Raw genomic sequence first — 25,646 nt, 5'->3', positions numbered from 1 at the left:
AGTAACCCTGACCCGAAAAAAACAGACATTCAAATCTTGGAATATTTAAAACTAGGTTTGGAAAATAACGACTTTGAAAATAATGGCCATCGGTACTTAAAATTTTGGGAACAGTAACAAAAACAAATTCTTCATGGCGAGTTCGTACAAATGAGCTTTCAAAAAAATGTCAGTTCCCCTCATTGGTTTGTTTTAGATTGCTAAACATTTTCTTTATTTGAACATTTTGAAGGGAAGAGTTTGCAACAACAACAAAAAACTAAAATTTCCTTTATCTATAATTCTTTAGAATATTGGCATCTATAATTCGTTAGAATATGTATACCTATAACTCTTTAGAGTATAGACACCAATTACTCCTTAGAATGTTTACGCCTATAACTCTTTAGGATATTGACATTTGTTACTCTTAAGAATATTTACATTCATGATATTCAAAATTCGTATTTCAAATTTAGAACATACCCACACTTTTGATTATAAACCAAATATCTGGCTGAAATTGGACATAATATAGCTAAATTGAAACAACTTGACTCTCAACATGTCTTATAATAAAATCTATCATGGAGTCAGTGTTCTAAGGTTCATGGGTTAGGAAAATAATTGGCAAACAGGCAACGGACAAAATGAACAGGTTCCTGGCACCCCGATTTGTCATGAATGACAAGCTGTATATGACTGGACACAGTCGATAGCTCAGTTAACCATAACATGAGCTTATGTGGTCATTATAATAGAAAGCAGAGATAAATATTAATTGTCTGGTCATTATAATACAAAGCAGAGATAAATATTAGTTGTCTGGTGATTATAATAGAAAGTAGAGATAAATATTAAGTGTCTGGTCATTATAACATAAAGTAGAGATAAATATTAAGTGTCTGGTCATCATAACATAAAGTAGAGTTAAATATTAAAACGTTCTGGTCTTGGTTTTATTTTATTGGGCTAATATAAACTTCCTGCCCTGAGGAAAAATTATCTCGGCTGTATGGGATCTTGTGGACAAGTCTCGACTTTTCTTTTTAATATCAGGTTTCTAATTTGTATGATTTTATTTTCTTACTACCCAGCATATGTGCAGGTACTGCCTTGACGTCGACCGTTTGGATTCAATGGTCAAAGCACAAAGATCACTTGGTTTCTGACACAGGACAATATGTTGCTATATTTGCTTCATTCTCTATTAATTCTCTGGGTACTTGAAAATCTTTTCTTGCAATAGCTAGTGCTTGTACATGGTCTTTTTCTACAGCGGAACTGAACACATTATATATGGGAGTCACAAATGGTGAGAAAGTTAGCAAACTGTAACTACATAACAATTGAGCAATTGGTCGGGTATGGTTATCAGTCATTATTTCATCCGTAAGACTCGCGTGTGCTGCAAAATAGAAGCTTCAACAACCATCAATCCTAAATAATTATTTATATTTTCTTCCTCCATTTGATTCCTGTGTTCTTCTGTTGCTATATGCTTGTATTTTCCATACAAATTTCTCGTTTCTTGTTCCTCCATGACTTGTTCACTAGCCTGACTTACTGTTTCATAGGTAGTTGCAATTTTATCTTCTGTATTTCCAGGACCGTGATAATATGGTAGTTCAAACATTTCAATTTTTCTAGAATGACCATTACTGAAAGATGTGTTTCATTTTACATTGTCTTTACCATCAACTGAATCTTGTCTGCTTCCAGAATCCATTGAATAATCTCTTAATCTCTATCCCTTTAAACTACCTCTAATGCATCTGTTTAATTGATCATATCTGCAGTTTTTCCTGCACCTCGCATTAAAATGTCTTCCTCTTCCTGACAATCTAGTAGAATTTTATGGAAAGATCTCTATCCACTTTTCCTTTCTTTTCTGTCGATTTTAGGGGCCCCGAGTGGCCATATGGTCCAATGCGCTCCCCGTTACGGATCACTGCCATCTCACCTCTGCGTAAGTTCGATTCTCAGGCTCGGCTAACGTGGGTACGTGAGAAAGCTTGCCAGTAGCTTCTCGTGGGTCGATGGTTCTTCCCGGGGTTTTCCAGGGTTCTTTCTCCACCAATTATACTGGACACCAAGTCTAGCCTACTTTGTGCTGAAAAATAGCGTTAAACCCTACAACGACAAAAAACTGTAGATTTTATTTTTCTGTAGATCAAAATCTTGGGAGTTCATTTGTGAAAATAGTTGGTATTCCTTCTGTTATTTTCTTTTATCCATACCTGCATTCTGGAGTCTGTCGGCTTTTAGTTGTAACCTGCATTCAACAGTCTGACGGCGTTTAGTTGTAACCTGCATTCTGGAGTCTGTCGGCGTTTAGTTGTAACCTGCATTCTGCAGTCTGTCGGCGTTTAGTTGTAACCTGCATTCTGGAGTCTGTCGGCGTTTAGTTGTAACCTGCATTCTGGAGTCTGTCGGCGTTTAGTTGTAACCTGCATTCTGGAGTCTGTCGGCTCAAACTTGATATACTTTTATCGATAGCCATATTTGTATCATGAACATAACGCCTGGTTATATCCCACAATTCACAGTTACATCATTAAAATATTACATAAATTCTACTTTAATGGAGCCAGTTTGGGGGTAACGGGCTTATTATACACTTGGGTTTTTAAGCCTCCGGACACGCACCAACTCCAACGTAAATCCTCCTTCCATCCCAATCACTTTCAGTGGAATCCTAAAGTCTCAAAGTATAGGTTGCATAGGCTTTGTATTTGATAGGAGGCTTTTCAGAGGGCGACAAACACATTGCATTAAGGGTCTTCCGAAAAGGGGTTACTCGAAACGGTTCTTGAGAAAAATGAAAACTACAATTATTAAGGCATATAAAACATATACGCACATATTCGGAACATCTCAAGCTTACCAAATTAGGCGCTGCAGTATATGTCGATTCTTTTACAGAGGCAAATCATTTTTCGACTTGCATCAATATATATAGAATCTCAAATGGGTAATGATTTAATACTGAATTTATTAAACGAGTTGAATATTAGATTATTACCAATTTAAGATTCTTTTTATCACAGTTTTTATTTTAGTGGAAATTATTTAGATAGAAAGAAGAATGAATAAATTCATTCATTCTGACAGACGGTGCACATTGCTTTTCTTGTACATAAAATATAGTCCCAAACAAAGTTGAACAAATAAAAGCAGAATGGTTTGGGTTCTTTTTTACAAACTATAAATCAAAGAACAATAACCAGAACATTTTATAACGACAAAATCATTTTTCAAAACAGAATGATAAATGCAGGTGAGGTCACTGTTTGATAGGTACACAGTAGGCATAGAGTGTTTTACAAATTCAGGTTACTTTGATGTTGTATAATGGCGGCCGCTCTCGGCCGTCGTAGTGTTTACCCCATCATATCACTTTCACAACTAAACATTACATTGCTGCGATTTTCATGTGAAATACGATTTCTGGATGCAGCAATTTCCATATTTACTGTAATGTATCTGTCACCGGATATTTGCAGTATTTGCTTTGGAACAGTACAGAAGACGTAAACAAATTTCCTTTTGGGTCGGATTTGCATCAAACATTTACTACGTAAATATGCTGTGGTTGGATGAAGCTCTGTCAGTCGGGAGACAGGTTAATGTCTACATTCTTCTGTGAACAGAGGTGAGTTTATTTACTTCTGGAAGTTAACTTTTTAATCAAATGAGCAATATCCTAAGCTTTACTTCTTGTTGTTCTTTTATTGGAGTTTTACGACATTTTTCTTATTATGATCTTGCTCTACATGGAATAACAAACTCCTGTGGTATTAAGTTGTCATTATTCAAACAGCCTAGATAATATTGTTACAAGCCAGGCGTCCTTACTTGACCGAGCGGTTGTCAACCCAGGCGCGATTCTCGCTAGAAGTCGTAAGTTTACCCCGACTTTCCAAAGACTTCCATACAACCTCAGTTGTAAATTAGAAAGCCCGACGTGTCCATTCTATACCTAAATTTTACTCTAATTAATGCAAGACCACAGATAAAACAACCTGCCAGATATCTATCAACCGCACATCTGCATGGTTTATCTTCATCAGGTTTTCGTACCGCCAGCCGTTCACGCCTTAGAAAATAGACGAGTATCCCCTAACACTGGGAATTATTTTAACTCCGCCACCTTAGGCCAGTCAATGTATGCTTTCCAGGCACATTTCGCCAATATAGCTGCACCACATTTACCACCATGGCGACATAAATGGTATCTGCAGAGTCCCCGATATATTCCTTTGTGTAATTTACCGGTTTCCTACCGTAAATACTGCCACTGCAGTCACACCACCAATGTACACCCCTTGATTTTAATATGGACTATCTTACGACGGACATTCATTCGGTTTTGGCCTGAATTCACTACTAGTGAACCATGGCATCATAGAAACTCACTAATGCTTCACTCCGTGACGTTTTCTCCTAGTAATTATCTACTTATTTCGGGCTAAGAATATTTCCATTGCGCCCAATTCCAATAATCCCACAAGTAATCACGCAAATCTAAGAATTCCTTAAAACGGGGCGCTATAACCAAATGGGCATACTACTCCAAATTTTTTACAATATTTCCTCAATTTCCTTTCGCAAGTCGAGTTGAAAAATGGCCGCTAAAATGTTCATTCAATACAAAACATTCCAGAAGGCGGAGTTCACAAGGTTTTCCCACGATCGCAGCCAGTCAGTAAAGAGAATACTGTGCATTAATTTCATGGGCTTATTTGGACCGATCAGAATCACATAAATTGATATATTCACATGTTATAATATTAAAAATTATGAAACTGCACAAATTATAGGCACAATGTACCGACTATGTGATAATCAAACATATGCAATGAATACAGTCTGTCATGTGACTCTAGAAACATCGTTTACCTAATTTCGTGCAAAATATATGGTAAACAATATGTTGGGCAAACTGGTCTGACACAAAGATATCGTTTCAGCCGCTAATGGTTTTGATATTAATCAGAAAATAAATCAGTGATAAATCACTTAACAGCGCATTATATTCACTGAACGATTGATCAATCCTTTCGATTCAATCAGTTGTAAAAAGGGAAAAAAATCTCGCCAAAAGTAAAAAATATTTGATCAATAAGTTGAAAACCATTAGCTCATATCGCCTTAAAACTACAAAAAGAAACTAAAGAAAGTATGCCTTTTGAGAATACATTTAATTCAAAAGCAGTCCAGGTGGCAAAATAGATTAGAAAGGGATACGCCAAAGATACAGAAAGTACCCACGAGTGTTCTGAAGCAATGTTTCGACAGTCTATCGGAAACATAAGAACCAAAATAATAAGATAAAGGTCTCGTACCTGATAGTTTCGTATTTTGACACCTCCCAAATTTTTAAGGTAGAAGGCATGAACCTAATTATCATAAGCCTATCATTTATAAATTCACACAGAAGCTAAATCTGTAATGTGGTTTTGATTTACTTTGAATTAGGCTTGGAAATGGGTTGGCTTGTTTGGTGACTGCCTGTCAAAGTTAGACGAGCATTGGAGATAAAATGCATAACTTGGGCTGCAAATGAACAGCCGACTTGGCTTACATATTTACGTATGTCTGCTACAGAGGTAAATATTAAAAAAATCGAGATGGTTGAGGGGTGATGAAAAGTATGATAATATGTTCTAGTACTAGTAAACTTTGTTCATGAGTAAGGGTAATACTGATTCTTTAAGCTGCCTTGTCACAGGAAAATATTCAAAATAGCTCTTTGCTGTCAAAAATGAATATTAAAAAGAGGGGTTGGTGGCAGTGTTGGTTCAGTATAAAGCCACCAGTTGTATAAGGAATTAACCAGATTGCCGCAGTCGAAATCTCATACGCACGCTTTAAACAAAACTCATTAGTTTGGTTTTATTTGTAGCCTCTGTAAAATTATTTTCATTTTTCTGCAATAGGTCATTGTCGGATGAAAATTCACCAGATAAACTTTCCAGTGAGACCTAAACAGCGAGTAATTCTTCCTTGGCCAGCGTACGTGGGATCTCTAAGAACTCCTACATAAATTGCTTTGTCTAATCTTTCAAAGTGGGTGAGGCTGCGGACGGAAAAAACGAAAGCCAGGTAACGAGAATTTAAACAGGTACGTCCCTTTTAAAAAGAAAGATAAACTCCATTCAGAACTGATTTTGTCTGTTTTCTTTTCTTTCTGTAAAGTGATTTGTTAAATAATAAACACAAAACATCAGCTGGGTTAAAAATATACAAAACTATTTAACATTCGGACATTTGGGGAGGGGTTCGTCTCATAAAACGCAGGACGGGATAATTCATTGGTTGCAATCAAGCGAGTCAATTCAATTCAGTTAGTGAAATGTATGTAACAGACATTAGTATAGGAAGAACTGATTAAAGGCTGTAACGATACGTCCAGAACCAATGTTCTTTCGTGGCGTCCCAACTTTTGCCAAGGAAAACAGAATTTGTTAGTTACAACCACGCCACACCGAACCCCCTCCCCCAATAAATGAATAAATTACAAGTATTGTGAATAATTGTTCCCGTTAGTCTCGGGTAAAATTGAAATACTATAAAACTTTTCAGCTGCGATAAAAGGCTTCCCACTTCGTCTGCTGCTAAGAGGCGATTGCCTCGACCATCCACCAACCCCCCGCGCTCCGCTACTGAGGAAATGTCATGTGATTCAAGGGAAGAAAACTGACATGACGGTGTAGGGATACAATGCACGGCTGCCAATGAATCTGGTGTAACTGTTTCTGCCAAGACACGAGTCAAACTTTGTGGGCAGCAAATAAACTTTAAATATTATAACATTAAGAGAAAGAGAAATTTTCGGTCACATTGGGTTGATAATTACTTATGACGTGGATTCAGCGATTGTGAGGGAAATATTTGTGCAGTTATTGCAAACATAATCAGACACAGCTATCAACTGCTTGCTTAATACTGGACCACGTGGAATACGTGTACATGGGCGTACTTTGAAATCCAGTTTCTAAAGGAACAAGATATATAGCTGTAACCTCTGTTTAGGAAACATTAACAGCTTTAACAAAATAAATAGGTTGTACACGTGTCTCTTTTCTCCTTTTTTTTTTTTTTGGGGGGGGGGGGCACCAGACAGATGCCCCCCCCCCCCCAACTTAACCAAAGAGTAAAGTTGTTTTATGTGTGTATGTTTGCCCCCTGATATGTAGTTTGTATTCTTTAGAAAAGGATTCCGAACAAAAATTTGTTGAGAGTAAATTTTGTCGGGGTATTTTTTAGAGCCCTAGTGTTTTCTACAGGTTAAATTTTCCGATTCGGTTTCATTCACCGTCTTCGAAATTTCATCCCTGGTTACTCTAGTTGACCTTGGCTAGAGGTCCCCTATATCCCGTGTGTGCTATATGTGTATAATGCTATATTGTTTGTATGCTATATGATGTATTTGTTGGGATAGCCATCTATTTCAAATTTTACCCAGTTGTCTTATTTCTTTGAGGAGGATTTAATAATTATTATATATTTACATGTAAACAAATGTTAATTTATATATATATATATATATATATATATATATATATATATATATATATATAATTTTGCCGAAGAACGGTGCGTTAGGTTTTGTAAAAATAAAGCCTGCTGTTTTATGTGTGTGCTAGTATGTGTCGTTCTTTTTTTTTTTTAATATAAGGTCGGCAGGGCTCGAGTTGGGATCCATGCTCTTTCTATTTCTCTGTATTTCTCCCCACTCGAGTTGGGCCGCCTTTTCAGTTATTACTTGAGCCAAATGAATCCGCAAGATAGAATAATATTTGGAGAAAAAAAAATTTTTTTTAACCATTTTCTTTGGGAGGGGGGAAACAAGAACAGCTGTGTCCCTTTCGGGTACTATTCTTTCGGGTTAGTATCATAGCTGTCCCTCTCTTTTGTCTCTATAAATTGTTAATCTAAAAAAGTGTTACTCGTTTCATTTTCCTATGACTATTACCTGTCCACAGGCTTTCATTGTATCTATTATGTATTCTGTTACTGCATAGAGTGTTTTTTTTTAAATCAAAGTTACCATCAAAATATAATATGTTTTGGTATTTGTATTTTTCCCTCTTACATATTTCACTTATTAGCTTTATTCCTTTTGCTTTCCTTTCTTCACATTGTATCATTGTATGTTTTTTTTGCTGAAAATTGCCTTTTTACACAGTGGACATTTTGACGGTTCTCTGACCATATGCCGTCTCACTGCAACCTCTCCTGTCAACCACGCATTATGCATGTATTTGAAGCAGAGGCTTTGTATTTTAAGCGAACTTAATTTCATCCAATTTCCCTAAGCCCTTTTCCATTTAATATATAAGTTTTCCTGTTCTACTTTGTTTGCTAGTGATTGTGTCCCTTAGCCATTTGAAAGTTAATTTCTCATCCATCTGCCACAGTTCTTTGATATCCCTATATTTTTGTAATAATTCTTTTATACCTCTAAATTTCCTTGTTGCTTCCAGTTTTTTTCACTAAGTTATTATTCTGGTATATGTCTTTTCTGTTTCTTAAAAAAAAACCAAATGTATATTCCTTCCCATGGTGATTTTGGTTCTGCCGATAACTTTTTAAATCTGTTTAATATGTTCGCGTATTTAATTATTGTCGGGTTTGGTATTGCTAGCCCCCCCCCCCCCTTCCCTTGATTTGTAAAGTGTTTCTTTTTTTTATGTAATGCGTTTTAAAATCCCATATATATTCTATTATTGGATTGTCAATTTTATTTAATATTTTATTATCTATATCAATGAATTTTATTATGAAGTTTACATTTGTATACATGTATGTTTTGGCAACTTGGGCCCGTTCCAGGAGGCAGAGTGGCTTCAACGCCCAGATATTTACATTTTCATTTATTTTTCCCATCATTCTCTTATAGTTTTCATTTTCTTCTCCTTTCCCGAAGTAGATTCCTAATGCTTTTACTTTTTCTTTAATTAATTGGGTAGGTAAACCAAAGTGTTTGCCCTGCCAGTTTCCTATTTTAAGAATTTCAGTTTTTTCTTGGTTTATTTTCGACCCTGAGGCTTTACCGAATTCTTCAAATTCCTTTACTAAGTGTGTGAAGGATTATGGGTCTTTTATAAAGTTTGTGCAATCGTCAGCGTGTTGTAACATTTTTATTTCTTCCTTTATGTTTGGAACTTTAATACCTTCTATTTTCCTGTTCAGTCTTATTTTCTTGCAAAGAATTTCTATTGCTATTACGTATAATAGCTTCGATAGTGGGCATCCCTGCCTCACTGATCTTTTAATGTCAAATTGCTCTGTTCTGGCTCCATTAACCTGTACTCTTGAAGTTGTTTTATTGTACAGGATTTTAGTCCATTTTAGAATTTTTTTTCCAAAACCAAATTTTTTCTAGTACTTTTTGTATGTAGTTATGTTCGAATCTATCAAAAGCTTTTTCCTGGTCAAAAAGTACCATAGCACCTTGTGGTATGTGAGAAAGCTTGCCAGTAGCTTCTCGTGGGTCGGTGGTTCTTTCCGGGGTTTTCCCGGGTTCTTCCTCCACCATTAATACTGGCCGCCATGTATAGCCTATCGTGTGCTGAAAAATGGCGTTAAACCCCACAACAACAACCATAGCACCTTTTGACCCACTTTCATTTATGTAGTCTATTATTGTTTTTATACTTAATATGTTGTTCTGTATATCCCTCCCTTTAGCACCGCATGTTTGGTTTATATTTATTATTGTTCCAATTTCCTTTTTGATTCTTTCTGCTAATAGTTTATTTAAAATTTTATAGTCTGTGTTTAGGAGTGAGATGGGCCTCCAGTTTTTTAGATCCTCTCTATCTCTCTTTCCCTTATATATTAATTTAATAATCCCTTCCCTCATAGGTTTTGTCATGGTTTCGTTTCTTAATAGGATATTGTTGTACAACCATTCTAAGATGGGCGACAACTCGCAGCAGAATTTAGAATAAAATTCCGCTGAGAGTCCATCTCCACCTGAGGATTTTCCTTTAGTTTGCATTTTTATAGTGTTCATTATTTCCTCTGTCGAGATGAAATCATCACACAAGTCTTTGTGTTCTGATGAGATCAGTTCGCATTCTACATTTTGTAAATATTTGTCTATTATATTATTTCCTATTTCCAGCGATTTATATAAGTTCGTATAGAAATTCTTTACATTTTCAAAAATTTCTTTTTTTCTCCGTTATTTTCCTATTTCCAATTTTTAGACTGTCTATACATTTATCTCCCCCTCTTCTGAGTTCTTACCTTCTGTCGAGACCCTCTGCCTTTTTATAGATTGTGGTGAATTTCCCGGCTTTTATTTCTTTACATTTTTGTTCTTCCTCCAATATTATTCTTATTTTATTTTTTAGTATTTTTTCTAGCTCTGGTGTATTCTTTTCTCAATTGTCTTTCTATTGCCTCTTTCTCCATTTTTTGTTTAGTTAATCTAATTTTTGAGTATTTTATTGCTATTTTTTAAAAGTAGTTTTTAGTTTGTCCCATTCTTAAATGATGTCTATGTTCCCTTTTTCTACAATTTTTTTTGTTTCTTTTATTTCTTTGATGAATTCTAAGTCTTCCAATATTTTATTATTTACTTTTCATGTTCCTCTACCCCACTTGTTCCTATGCTGTATCTTTATTTCTAAGTAAATTATTTTATGATCTGATACTTTAAAATTTACTATTCCCGCCTCTTTGTAAATCTTTGTATCGAAGTTTGTGCCCATAAATTTATCCAGTCTGCTTCCTTTGTTTGTTTTATATTCATATGTGAATTCCTGTCTTATCATGTTTAATCTTCTATAAGTATCTACAAATTTGTGTTTATTTAAAAAAAAATTATATTTCTGGTTTGAATCTTGAATCATTTGTTGTTAAATTTCCTGTCCTGTCTATTAAGTCCCCCACCGAATTAAAATTTCCCCCCAGAATTACATTCTCCGTAGTATATTTTTCGAAGTATTTAGATAGTTTTTCTATGAATTCTTGTTTTTTATATTTGTTTGCTGGCATACAGACATTGACAAAATGTGTTTCCTCTATTATTATATGCAATAATCGCCCTGTAAAAATATTCCCTCTTCTTTCCTTTCCCATTTTGTCCCTTTTTAATTTGTTTTTCAGAGTTGCCACTCCTCCTTTCAAGTCATTACCAGTAAAATTATTTGTTATTAAGATTCCGTTTAATTTTTCCTCACATAATGATATCAATTCTTTTGTAAATCCGTTGTGTGTTTCTTGAAAAAGCAATATATCAAATTTTAGGTTTTCATTATACATTTGTAGATTTTTTTCTTTATTGATCCCATTTACATTAATTGACAAAACACGGAAGTTTCTTCCCTCCATTTTTGTTCATCCCAGGTAACCGCTTTTATAGTTGCATTAAGAATTGGTTTATGTTGCTGAAATATTTATTTCTTTTTCTAAGATTATGTTTGTGTTTAATGGTTTACTTCAATTTAGTTTAGTTCATTTATGGGGGCGCTTGGTTCCCCCCCCCCCCCTTCCATTGTGCTGTTTTGTGGTGTATCTGTCAGCTTTTTGTCTGTCTCATCTGTGTTATCTATAATGCTTACTGATTCCATGTCTGTTACCGTTTACTTTGTGCTTTCCGTTTGTTGTGTTCCGTCCATGTCACTTTCTATCTCCGTCCCAGTTTCATTGTTCTCGTCACTGTCTTTTTCATCTCCTATTTCACTATCATTTCCTCTATAGCTGTCGCTTCTGTTATCCGTATCTGTTTGTTCATATGTGTCCTCTGTGTCATTTATCCCGTCTGCTTTCTTTCTCTTTCGTGTTACATTTCGTAAGAGTTTCTCATTTTTATTGTGCGCTATTTCTGAAGTGTCCGTTCTTGCTTCCTCTAACACTCCATCCTGTGATGAACTTGAGCCTGATAGTATTTTCCTTTTCCTCTCTCTCTTTTGGTGTAATGGTGTTGACGTTATCAGGGTTATCCCAGAGATCTCTAATTTGTCTTCCGTTTCTTCCTCTTCCTGTAGTGAAATTTCTTCCTTCTGCAGGAGTGCAAACCTATTTTTTAGGGTAATTTGCTCTTTATGAGGGGTGGTGGCTTGGATGCCAGTCCTATTTGGGCTCAGTATATTTGCCCATTCTGGGTTTTCTTGTACTTGTTCTGTTGGACTGGTTATTTCCCTTTGTTCAATTTCGCTACGGGGGCTTGTTTTTTCATTCTCTTTTCTGGTCTGTGCTATTAGTTCTGCTATTTTTGCTTCTTGTTGTTGTTGCACTATTGGTATTGTTGTTGCTGCTTTACTCGCGTATATGGGTTCTTTTGGTACTGTAGGTTGGGCGTTGCATTGGTTTGGATTATGTCCGACTGATTTACATTTGGGGCATGGTAGTAGTGAATGGGGATCTTATAGGGTCTATGGGACTTATCATTAAAAACACCCTTGGGAACATATAGGGTCTATGTAAATTTAACATGGAGAAAAATCGTGGGACAATATAGGGTCTATGGGAATTAACATGGACAAAAATCGTGGGACAATATAGGGTCTATGGGAATTAACATGGCCAAAAACCCTGGGACAATATAGGGTCTATGTAAATTTAACATGGCCAAAAACCCCTGGGACTGTATAGGGTCTATGTAAAATTGAAACAGGGAGGGTCTCTATTTTTTTTTTTTAAAATAAAATTAAAAAAGGGGTAGGCAATTCAAAGGCTATCTCTTTTCGAGAAATATGGGGCCCTGAAAAGGGCCTTTGGGTTTTCTTCTTCTTCTAATTTCTTCTTTTTCTCCACCAAGTTCTTATTTTATCTCCTACACTCTTCTTCCCTTTCTTTTTTTTCTCCTCCTCTTCTTTCTTCTTCTCTTCCTCCTCTTCTTTCTTCCTCTTTTCATTTTCTTCTTCTTTTTCAATTTTTTCGTTCCATTTGCGTATTCTTATTCTTTCCTCTTCATCCTCCTTCTCCTCCTTTATCTCTTTCATAACGCAACTAATCTTGTCCTTTGCTTTTCTTAAGTTATTAATTTCCATCTTTACACGATGGGGACTATAGGAATAATGGTCTTCAACCAGTCTTATTAGCATCTGTTCCATTATTCCTAAGTTGTCTAAAACGTCTTGCAAGGTTTGTATTTTGTCCATTTGGTTTGACGCCATCTTCTTTTTATTCTTTGCAGAATGGTTTGAACGACGAACACTGGGGGTTCTTATAGTGAAAGCGCGTACGTGAAGGAAAACATCCCCTAAAACATAAAATGGATCTTACCTAGATCATGACCCAACAACGCGCGGACGTGAAGGAAAACATCCCCTACTTTCTCATTTCATATAATATAACCCTAACTATACTCTCTACATACACTAATAATCAATAAATAAACCCTTAATCTACTATTCACACTAACTTACTTCAGCATTTACAAACACAAACACACACTTGCACTATTCATAAAGAGTTAGTGTTTATATTCACACTACTCTACCTACACACATTGGCAAATCGATAGTTATTTCTTTTCTAGAGTATTGGGTAGCCCTTAAAAGGGCTGTTTTTTTGAACTCCTGATGCACCTATCTAATGGTTGCACCTTCCTGGCCTGGCGCCACACACGCATCTTCTTCCCCAGTCTTCTTTCACCTTTCTTCTGGGGAGCGCAGAGGGAGGATGATTCGCTTCAACACCCCAATCCTCTGTCTCGGGAATATTGAACGACATCCTCTCTTCTCTTTTCTTTTCCTCTTCTTCCCTCTCTCTTCTCTCCTCCTCTTCTTTCTTCATTCTTGCTTCTTCTATGATAGCCTCCGCTGATAGTTCGTTTACTATGCGCCTGGCATATTCCAGGTGCATCTGGAGTTCTAACAGTTTCACTATTCTGCTATTCATTCTTGTGTTGATCAATCAACAAGGGTAGCTGGACTGCCCAGCGAGTTTCAATTTATACTGAAAGCGCGGACGTGATGGAAAACATCCCCCTAAAAACATAAAATTTATCTTACCTAGATCATGACCAAAAAAACAACAACGCGCGGACCTAAAAGAAACACTCACTCACTTTTTATGCAACCCATCACTATTATAAATTTTTTATAAATCACTTCAATAGACTATCCACATACGCAAAGCAATCCAATCTAACCCTGAATATACACCTCTAACAGCCAAAAAAAAACAAACATCATTTATAATCTACTACCCATACCAACTTACTTAAGCACTTACAATCACTAACACACAATCTCATACCCTCACATTTTTTTAAAAAAAGAGTTAGTGTTTATTTTCTCACTACTCTACCTACACACATTGGCAAATTAATAGCTATTTCTTTTCTAGAGTATTGGGTAGCCCTGAAAAGGGCTGGGTTTTTTTTGTTTGCTATGGCATTCTTTTTTTAGTTTCTAAGAATGCGATGTCCTCTGAGGATAGACTTTCTGGCGATAGGTCTGCTTCTTCGGAAAGAGAAGAAGAACTCTTTGGTGTCGATACGACAATCGACAAAGCCTCTGTCAGCTTCAGGTTGTTGCTGCTGTTGCTGCTGTCTCTGAAGTCTGTACTTCTCTGTCCATTCTTCTTTTTCCCTGTTCATTTCTTCTCTGAAGAGCTCTTCTATCAGGTCTTCAGTGATTTTTAACATTCTCACATTCTCTATTTCTTCTGGCTTCGGTATCAGACTGTGTCTGACCGTATGCAAATTCACGTAGGCTTCGTTGAGCTTAGCTAGTTTGGAGCACATCTTCTTAGGAGGATGAGTCGACAATGGATGTTAGACTGGAAACAACCCCGGTTCTTAAAGTCAAAGCGCGGACGTGAAGGAAAACATCCCACACGGTTTTCGATCCGCAACGTTCATGAGAGGGATAGTAAGAAATGAAAAAGCATCAATCCAACATTCTTATAGCTAAACAAAAGACAAAGGCATTTTTTTCTAAACACAACATTTTTTATTCAAAAATCACTTAACACTAAACAACAACATTTCTAACATTTTTTAACAATAATCCAACACTATAACATCAAACAATTTTTTTCAAATCACAATCTACTTTGAACAGGGCTGACAACGTTGTGAATGAAATTGTGATTTCCACTGTTGGAAATCATTAGGCCATTGATGGACACTACGTTTCCTAGCTTGAGACAAAAGATAAGCATAATGGTCACAAAACCATCGATCTACTTTCACATCGTTTCTAGCAGAAGAACGAGGATCAAAATGAGTCACTAAATGTTCTAAGGAATAGCCCAGGCTGCGATGATGCAGAAAATACACACAGTACTGTCCACACACCAAGGAATCTGTGCCTTGTAATTTCACGTTATTGAATCGGGTGGTTTGAGCATTTCTTCTCATAAAGTCGATGATATCGTCTTCCAAAGGGGGCAATCCGTACGAATCGAAATATTCCACACATCCTTCTTGAGGAAAGTAGACGGCTACCCAGTGGGTTCCTGGGAGATGACTGTCGTCCGTGTTGATCACGTAAGCATGATGGTCTTTAGGTTTGCGATGAGGGAGTTCATCTTTAGCACAGACGACAGGATTCCAAGAAGCCGTATACGAACTGTGGTTCAAAAGGTAATAAAGTTCCCAGGTATCCATTGATTTGTTTTCTTCTTCACAGGTAATAATAAGTCGTCAATTCGATCCTGACTTTTTGCTTGAAAATGTCTGACGAATAAACGGTTATTCGTTCTGTTTCCTCACTCTGATTCAGGAGAGCTTCTATACGATGGATCTCTTGAGTGGTTAATGGTGGACAAGAATGTTCACGCAAGTCTTTATACCACTGGTGCAACACGTCTTTGTTCGAGATGAGACTCCAAGCTTCGTCCAGATACTCATCCATTTTTTCTTCTTGACTTAACATCAGGCATTTATCGTGTTGAATTTGACTGGGATAATCGTTTTGGCATCCATAACAATTTTTCTTGATCAATTCCGTTATTTTGTCGACCAAGTGTTTGGCAAAACAGGAGACTAAATGGGCTTCTTGTTCTGGCCATCTCGACTTCATCATGATTACTTCTTCTTTTTCCAGGGTCTCCTCACATTCCATGTCCAAAGTTTCTCCACTAGGTAAAGAGGGATAACAGTCTTCCATGGTTTCTAGTAATCTAGAATGACTTCTCTCAAACTGTTGATTTCTATGGTATTGTCGAAATCTGCATACAGGATGACGTTCACCGTCTCTGTTAGATCACTCGAAAACTGAAGTTCCACACGAATCTGGCCAGATTTTATAGGGTGGAAATGTCCCTCATCGCTGCCTTGGTCAGGAGTGAAATCGAAAGCCCACAAAGCATAGCCTCCTACATAATCCTCGTACGTAATGCCGTGACTGGTGTTGGTTCCTAACTGTCCGGTGGCTTCGTACAGGGACAAGTACGATCTCAAATAATTCTTTGCGGCACCAAAGTTAGGCTCGAAAGGTCGGGTACACAAGGTCTTGCCGTCGCGACTGACTTCGATCTTGGACACATTGTAATGCTTAAACTCAAAAGGATTTTGATCGTGGGTTCCGTTGAAGGCTGAATTCCTCACGATACCAACAATCAAACGTTTGGGTAACTGTCCTTGGAACAAATGATCTTGGAACATGGATCGCTGTCCAGTAGGAATGGTGAAGGTTTTCACTTCTACGCGTCGTATCGGATACTTGGCGGTCGTTCTGCTCAACGTCTGACTGTTTTGTGGTACTCCAGGGTGACGACACCTTTTTTGACTTCCTCCAAAGCTTTCAGAAACACTTCATTAAACCTGGTGGCTATGTTGCTGACCAAATGTTGACCACTAAAATAATAGCCTGGGGGAATGAAAAAGTGATAGGTGGTGTGCTTTTGAGTTTTTGTGGGAAGGGTTTTCTTTTCATATTTGCTATGGGTATCCATCCACTGTTGCAATTGCTCGTCATGAACTTCCACATCAAATTTATTTTGATTGGGAAGGACATTGAGGACTTGGGTCGGGTGAATCATTTCCACTAAAGCCACTTCCCAATGGGCTTCGTGATCTAAGGGGATGGCTTGAGGTAATTTGGCCGTGTAACAGCACAACGTGTTGTGGGGAAACACCTCCATGGAACTGTCACTGGGTAAGGTTAAGTAAAATTGGTTTTCGTGACTCATAATTCCAGAGTTCTGTGGCTGTCCGAGGGGATATTACTGGACGTCAGAGGCGTGTCTCCACCCAAAATGGGGTTCTGGTTGTGGTTGTTGTTGTTGTTGGAGTGGTGACTGGCACTGGCACTGGACACAACGTTCCCGTTCGAGGAGAATTTCAGGGAGGGATTGGGAAGCAGGTAACCGATGCAACTGCTCAATAAAATGGTCCACAATTGTTTGTCTCCTTGTTGCAAACTCAAATTGGCGATGGCTGCCCCGATGACACAATACACCACGAAGATTTGGCAGAAAAAGACGATTTGCGTTTTAGGCACACGTTCTCCACACCACACCCACAAGGGTTGTTTTTGTAAATCTTGCACAGAAGAACTAGGTGAAGAAGGAGTGGTCGACGTAGCTGCGTCTGTTGAGTGAAAGGGCATGATGGTCACTTCTTCTTTTTATAGTCGATGACTTGCGAAGCGTCGATCCAAGAATCGAAACTGGGTGGATATCCTTTCCAACGTCCTTTGACTTCTTTGACACGTCGTTTGCCCACTTTACGGGTTCTGCGTTCGAGAATGCTTTCGATGTCGTACACGTCGTCTTCTTTTTTGGTGACACGTTGTAATTCGGGCAAATAAAACGTTCCTTTGAGTACTTCTCCGTTCATGTCTTCCAATTTATAGACGGTAGGATGACGGCCATGCACTCGTCCAGTGACACGAAACAATTCGGTCGTCCAGTTAGGTAAGTAACCTTTGTCGAAAGTGCGTTTGGTTTTGCCAATGCGCACCCAATCTCCTACGGCCAACTCTCCACTTTTCTTGGGGACAGCCCTCGTCGGGGACGTACCGAACAGGCGCTCGAACACCAGCACTTCGTTGTCGGGAGTCACGTCTTGCGGGGCACGTCCGATGCTTCGATGGTAAGATTGGTTGTACGCTTGCACCAGGTGCGGTAAGATGTCGATGTACTTCAGAGTGTGGTGATGCGTAAAATATTTCCACATGCGTTCTTTCAAAGTGCGTTGAAAACGTTCCACGATGCTGGCTTTGGTTTCGGGATTCTCGGTGGTAAAGAAATGAATGTCACGTTTCTTTAATTCTTTTTGGAAAGCTTGGTTCAGAAATTCGGTGCCTTTGTCCGTTTGCCATCGAAGAGGGTGACGACCGCTTTGTTTCAACACCCGTTGCAGGGCTCGCACTAACTCGCTGCTCGATTTGGAAGTCAAGAGCACGACCCAGGCAAATTTGGAAAAGACGTCGATGACACAAAACAAATATTTGTAACCACGATTGTAGCTGGCCAAATGAGAGACATCGGCTAAATCGGCTTGCCATTGATGATCGATGCCTTCCACTCGGGTGCGACTTCTGGCAAACTTGCGTCGAATGGGTTTGTGTAAGGTGTAGGTAGCTTGTTCTTGTAACCATCGTTGCACTTGAGGTAAACGGAGACTTTTCAGTCGCGTTTTGGCAGCACGATACAATTTTTGAACTCCTGCGTAACCTGCAGGATGCGAGGGATCGTAGTAAATGCTGGCTAAGACTTTTTCCATTTTTTTGTATTGATTGGTGTGTTAATAAGGCACCCACTCTTGGAAGAGGCTACTCTTTTTCTCTTGGGGTATTTTCTTGGATTGCAATGCTTTGCGTGTGCGACCGGCAATAGGTGTCGAAGAGGAGGAGGATGTCTGAGCGGGGGATATCGGTTCTTGTTTCACTTCTGTCTTCACTTCTGTCTTCACTTTCTTTTTCTCTTGTGAGGAAGAAGGGGTGGCCATCATCTTTTTAATCCATCCAATTCTGGAGGTAGGTGGTGTTGTTAACTTGCGTACTTTTTCTGGTGGAGTTTGAAACCCTTCTTCTTCTTCTTCTTTTTCTGTCTTGGTCACTGGTAGTGGTGGTACTGGTACTGGTGATGGTGCTGGACTTTTCATCAAGGTCTTAAAATCTTTCAGAGTGGGTAGAGCTGTTTCGTCTAAAGCTTTCTGGTGAAAGAGTTGCAGTCGTTGCAAGAGTTGACCGTACTTTTGCGATTTTTCTGTTTCGGACAAATCTTGGCGATCCATCAAGGATTGCAATTCGTGTTGTAACTGGGACATCTCGCTCAAATTGGGATTGGGAGGTAAATGCGGGGTGCGTTGTTCTTGCCACCGATGGTATTCCATCCATCGTTTGTAAGGCACTAAAGCTAGTTTTCGTCCTTCCATGGGGTTGTCAGGGGTCGATTCTGAGATCTTGGGACTTCCGAGGGCCTTTTTATCTTGCTCCCACCAGTCCTCCCAACATGGTTCCCAAGACTCCTTTCAGTATGTGGCCTAACAAGAGAGGTAAAATGCCTCCACGTTGGACCAACATCTTCTTTTTTTGACGAATGGGAATTTTTTTTCGAACCATTTGGCGAAGAACGTGACGATGCTTGCTTAAGCATTGTTTCTGGTGTTTGGACAAAGGGATCGTGCCTTTCAAAACGTTCAAACAACATTCGCACACGGTTTCGATGACCTCTTTGGAGGCCGTTTGAATGAGTTTTTTTCGTAGGGGTGGAGAAGCTTTGGACAGGACAGATAACAGGTCCCCATGTTTGGCTAAACGTGGTGGTAGTCCTTTCCTTTTCTTTCCTTGGGGTTTTCTGGAGGGTGACATTTTTTGCTTGTGGGTTCCGGGACATTCACCGAACAGACACTAACGTCGATGACCTAACGCACACCCTTTTATCTTTTTTTTTTTGGACTATCGCTTTGTCATAAAGGTGACAATGTTTTTCCCAAAATCGCCAAGGAATCCTCCCCTTTGTTGACGCCTCTTTTTCTTGGAACGACTGTGTCTTTTCTTAGGGTAACGTCGATGCTTGGCTAAGCGCTTTGTCGGATGACGCGTCTGCCTTTGTCTCTTTCTTTTGTGGCTTCTTGGAGGTGACATCTTTTACAAGTTCACTGATACCCCGACTTGGTCACAGGTCTTTTTTATACTGGTACGCGTCGCCACTGATTGTCTTTACGTCGTATCAGTTTGAGGACAGGCATGACACGTCGTGCAGGGGTACGCAACGGACTAAATCGAGCCAGTTCTTGCTTGGACAAATCCAGTAAAGTTTGTAACATACCCGATCTTTCATGGACTTTGATTTTGGGAGAAGGTACTTTGTGAGCAGCAGCCACTGCCGCTAAATGGGAGGGTCCTGCCACTGGGGAAGTTCTTTTGGGGGTCATCAACGGAGAAGTTCTTGGTGTGATCAACGTCTCCAAGTACTCTTCAGTTCCTGGTGACATCAACGGAGAAGTGGATAAACGTGAGGCTGCCGGAGACGCAGTCACCTCTGTGGCAGGCCGTGGTTTGCGAGTGTAAGGTTGCGTCCTGGCCGAAGTGCCTCTCTTGCGACTAGTTTTCTTCTTCTGTGGACTTTTCTTTTTCTGGGGACTTTTTTCCTGTTTCTTTTTCTGGGGGCTTCTTTTCTTTTTCCGGGGTGGTGTCTGGTAAGTGGAGGGTCCTGCCACTGGAGAAGTTATTCTTCTTGGGGACCTGGTCTTTTTCTTTTTCTTCTTGGGGCTTCGTTGGACTTTTGTCTTGGGGATAACTTTGGGGGCATTAGGATCCCATCTTAAGAGTGAGCGAATGATGACCCCTCCTAGAGTACCGCTCCCTCCAGGTTTCAAAATGATTTGTTTTTTGGTTTGAGTGTCGATGCGGGGATCGGCCAGTTGGACCAAAGCGACTTTGTTTCGATCGAAAAAGCGTTGGGTTTGATGAGGAATCTGAATGATTCCTTGGAGTAATTGACGTGCCGTCACCGTGAACCATCGTAAGACTTCTTTGAGACTAGCTTCTAAGACACGAGCTCGTGTTTGTGGATCTTTTTCTCGACTGATGCCATACAAGGCACGAATCAATTTGACGGGAAGATGCGATTGAAGGGACGTCATGTTCGCACTGAGAGTGAGACAGACGAAAAAGGGTCTGAGGTTTTTATAGATTTTTTTTTTGGGGAGTGAAATGAAGTCGAGGACGGAGACGTGTACAGGACAGGCCCTCCGTCTTGGCACCAGTGGTGAAACAAGTGGGTACGAAATCGCAAATCCTCGGGGGTCGTAGGTTTCAAATCGACGAGTAAACAGGCGTGTGGCGTTTGAGTGGCATCGTCGTACGCCTGAGTTAGCCAAGGCGTTCCTAACTGTTTGGCTAAGACTTGCACTTGCGATTTATCTCGAGGGCTTTTAAACAAGACCACGTAATGCGCATTGAGACTGATGGTGCGATGGGCTTTACTTTGTTGAAACAAATTTTGGGTGATGTAAACGACACTGGCATTACGGTGATGCCCTTTGCGCGTGAACCACAGTTTAATTTCTTCTTCGTCTTCTCCTAACATGTCGTCGAAAATGACCAAATGGGTTTGACGGGAGTCAGAGACGATGCCGTCGTCTTCTTTAGGAATGCCTTCCACAAACACGATGGAATCGCCTTGACTTTCTCGCAAGAGGTTGTACGCCGATTGCCACTCTTTGTAACACCACACGATCCGTTGAGGGGGCCGATCGATCAAATGATGTTTATGTTCGATCAAACGTTTGACGAATTCGGTTTTGCCTGAACCGCTAGGTCCAGCAATGAGCATGTTAAAGGGATGGCGAAGATACAAAGCCTCCCAACTGGCACGATCTAAGTGTTCATCGATGACTTTGACAGTAGAGGAAGAGGGAGCAGAGACAGCAGAGGTAGCCATGGTGTGAGAAATGTCACTTGTGACACGAAAAACAAACAAGATAAGAGTTTATATACTTTTTCAGAACACGTTTATTGAATGTTTTTTTTCAAACATGAATACGAAAGACAAAAATACATAAAAGCCAAAGGCTTAAGTACAAGGATAAAAGGCACATGATAACGATGAACGTGGAATAAACACAAGTGTCTGTACAACAACCACATGTTTTTGGGTAATGTTCTAACCAGTTCTATAGTAGGTGGTAAGGTCACACAAGTGTCCTCCCGAAATGGTCTTTCAGGTCTGTCCACGACAGTCCTGTCCTGGGTGACGGGTTCTTCTGGCACCGTCACTAACACGGGTTGAAAAGTAACTTTTTTCCTTGAACAACTCTCGTGCATACTGGGCCACTTCTTGGGTCCAAGCCTCAAAACCCCATTCTTTCCAGGCACGGACATCTGTCCATTGGGGATGTAAGTCACAAGCTACACACACATCGTCATACACGTCTTGGGTAGCTAAAAGTTGACGAATCTTTTTTCCTGTTGAGGTCGAGAAGTATCCAGATGAAAACGCAAGGCTTTGAGCAAAAGGAGTTTTTCGTGACCATTTAAGGCCATGGAGGTGGTAAGTACTGATCGTAAAGAGTCCACAAAGAATCGGCTGGTAAACGAAATCCCAGAAAACAAGTCACTAAGACACACACCACTTGTCGTCCCAAATTGAATGGATAAAATTCTTGTAATAATTGATGGTAATGATCCACGGTTTGAATATGGTCATTGAGTTCCTTCCACGGAATCTGTTGGATTACATACGACATAAGTCGTGGCATAGCAACCTGTTTTTCTATTCTCTTTTTTTCGGAAGCAATACACGTACTTTCTAGCCAGTGATGTTCGTTTTCCAGTTGGGAATGTAAATCTTGCATACTGTAACCTGAACTTCAGATTTCGATTAGAAGTTTCCTCTTCCGCTAAGTAGATTCCACGTAACAAATGTTGGTAATCCTTTACCTCGTCTTCCTCAATGCGTTGCTCTAGGTGAATCTCGAAGTAACCAAAATGATCAACACGTGGATCATCGGGGGCCTGGAAGTATTGAACAAGGTCCGACCACTGAAACAATTTCTGACGAATCAGTTCTCTTATACCATTCAGGTACCAGTGGTTAAAGATCTGGTGACGTAACGAATGCAATTGTTCTTTACGTTTCACTTGTATTTTGATCAGTTCTCGGTAAATGCATTCTCTCAATTCCACAGGCAAGGCACGAATGTTCTCTAGCAAAGTATCCATGAATAGGTCATACTAAATCCTCTTTGGTCTGACACAAGAAATGTACTCTTTGCACAAACATGGTTTCACTTCAGTGTCGAATTTAAATCGTTGAGTCACTAATCTACACATTACAATTCGTTCAGAAGTTTCCTCTTTCACTAAGTTGACATTGTGTTCAAGATGTTGGTAATTCGTTAACTCTTCCTCTGGAATTCGATGCAGTACGTTTACAATGATGTAACTACAATCGTCCATACCAAACCAATCCTTTTTAAAACTAGAGGATCGTTGATCAATGTCTGTCCGATGGAACACTTTCAGTTGAATCAATCCTTGTATAGCCTTCAGGAACCAGTGGTTCAAACACCGGTGACGTAACGGATGCAATTGTTCTTTACGTTTCACTTGTATTTTAACCAGCTCTCGGTAAATCCTTTCTCTCAACTCCACAGGCAAAGCACGAATGTTCTCTTGTAAAGTATTCATGAATAGGTCAGTCCGTACAATTCACAAAAGTAATCCACATAGTGAGTAATTTCTGACCACTGCCATTCAGGGTAACGTCCAAGAATGTCACTGAACTCTTTTGATGTAAACGGTCTAAAGCGATACAATAGGAGGAATGCACCCTTGACCCAAAGAAATCTAACACACTGGTTGACTTTTTTCACTTTCCTCTTATGAATTTCTCGACACAAAAAGTTCTACAGTGACCCATTGAGATTTCACTCTGGCAAACCCCTGCCAAACTTCCTTGTAAATCTTCTCTTGTAGTTCTTTAGGTAATGATTCAATATCGTTTTTGAAATGAAGTTTAAATACTGGTCTCGGTGATGTCCAACATTTGACTCCTAACCAATCTGGTTTCTTCTTCGTCAACGACATGGTAAGTTACTTCAATGTCTCGGTCCCACTAAGGGTAAGTAATGACAATTCGGTGACCATCGAGCATGTTCAACGTAGGCCGAATCTTGCGGTTCCCAGTGGTGAAGTGACACACCGCAACTGAAGCACTTGACTTTATCTCCTTCGCCCAAGTAGAAAAATCCGGCTCTGGCTAATTCTTCAGGGGTCGGTCCTCCCAGATACTTTGGCCATTTTCCTTTGAACGATTGAAGACGATTTTCAAAGTCGCAGTATTCCGACAAACGCACAGGAAACGAATATTCGTCTTTCACAGGTTCGTTTCGATGAGGGTTGAGTGACATGGGTAGGAGTTTGCTCAGGGCTGGATGACATCCGTAGGGGGGTAGACGTGAAGGTGAACATTCCCCTTTAAAACGAAACCCAGTAAAATGTCCAAGAGGACGAGCAGCATCGCTTTCGCATCCCACAGGTTTGACACGCACAGCATCACTTTCCATGATAGGGGTAGGGGCACTAAAGTTCCCATGATGCTTTACGGCATCGCTCAGGTCACAAGGTACAGCATCGTATCCATCGCAAGGTTCACAATCGCACTCGTCTGCAAACTCCGTTACGCAATTACAATGGTAACCACATGGACAATCGCAGTTTCCTTCCGGACATTTTCCGTCGCAATGCATGGGTCTTGTCCATCCAATATTAGTCACACTAGAGGAAGATACAACTTTTTTACAATCCCCAAACTGGAACGATGCCTCTTTCAAAGTATTCATCTTGTTCGCTCGGTCTTGGTAGTCACAATGAACTATAGATCTTGCCTAGGGTTCCTTTTTTATATACAGACCAATACCGACGTGACCGTACGGTAAGGTGAAATGATTGGGAAGTCGAACTCGCTTCTGGTATACAATTTGATAGACTTTTTCCAAGGGTCGACTGACGATGTGGTGAGTGGGTAAACGTACAATCTTGTTCGGTTGATAGGTGGTCACTTTAAAGTTTCCATCCTCTCCCGATTGCAAGGCTTCTTTCAATACCCCAAAGTTGACCACACGACTGGTACGATAATTCAGAGTCAGTCCTTTCACTTTGCACGTCGTGTGCACTTCTCCTTGTTTGTCACGGTATTCGTAGCCGTAATTTTTGGGACCGCCACTGACGAAACTTAGAATCTTGTCGTCGGGATGCTCGTCTGTCCAGGCTCCTAAACGGTCTCCTTCGATGTTAGGGTGATGTTGAATCGGGTGATGGATGTAAATGCAACTGTCCGTGTCAAAGTACAGGACGCGTTCCCCTAACAGTTCTAAAGCTTCGTACAATTTTAAGCGAGCATGGGCTGTCACGTAAGCCGCAATGATGACATTTCCAAAAGGATCGTCTTGTACAAAGTCCATATCTTCTTCGTAATTGACCAAGATCAAATTCTCTCGAACGACGTCCACGTGTTTCATGTATTTGGTTTTGTCGTGAATCATCTGGAAGTAGCGGGAAGGTTCTGTCAAATATTCCGTCTTGGGTAAACACGGTCGTTGTGCCATTTTACCCCACAAGCAATTTAACATCACTTTGGCAAACGATCGCCTGCCTTCGTTTTTCTCGATGTGGTCTAAAGTGATGCCTTCTTGTTCGTAGTATTTCTCTTTGAATTTTATTTGGTCTTCGGGAGTGTGACAACAGGACGGATAGCCGCTGGCTTCTTGCTTCAGTTTCAAAAAGGCATCCACG

At 39.6% G+C, this 25,646-nt stretch overlaps 1 long non-coding RNA gene across 2 annotated transcripts in view; it reads left to right on the top strand.

Moving 5' to 3' along the window:
* The window catches only part of LOC149771754 (uncharacterized), a 43,263-nt gene that overhangs the window by 7,762 nt on the left and 9,855 nt on the right, over positions 1 to 25,646 (top strand). The window contains exons 2-3 of one of the 2 annotated variants that reach the window (XR_016418159.1): positions 3,486 to 3,634; positions 5,922 to 6,087. This is a non-coding gene — a long non-coding RNA (uncharacterized LOC149771754). Of the gene's footprint in view, positions 1 to 3,485; positions 3,635 to 5,921; positions 6,107 to 25,646 lie in introns of both variants that reach the window. The other variant, XR_016418160.1, reaches the window with a different exon arrangement.

This window comes from Sinohyriopsis cumingii, unplaced genomic scaffold (genome assembly GCF_028554795.1).
Source record: "Sinohyriopsis cumingii isolate HCF-2022 unplaced genomic scaffold, ASM2855479v2 utg001699l, whole genome shotgun sequence".
In the NCBI taxonomy this organism is placed as follows: domain Eukaryota; kingdom Metazoa; phylum Mollusca; class Bivalvia; order Unionida; family Unionidae; genus Sinohyriopsis; species Sinohyriopsis cumingii.
The sequence above is the reverse complement of the archived record's forward strand: the minus strand, read 5'-3'. Positions and strand labels throughout refer to the sequence as shown.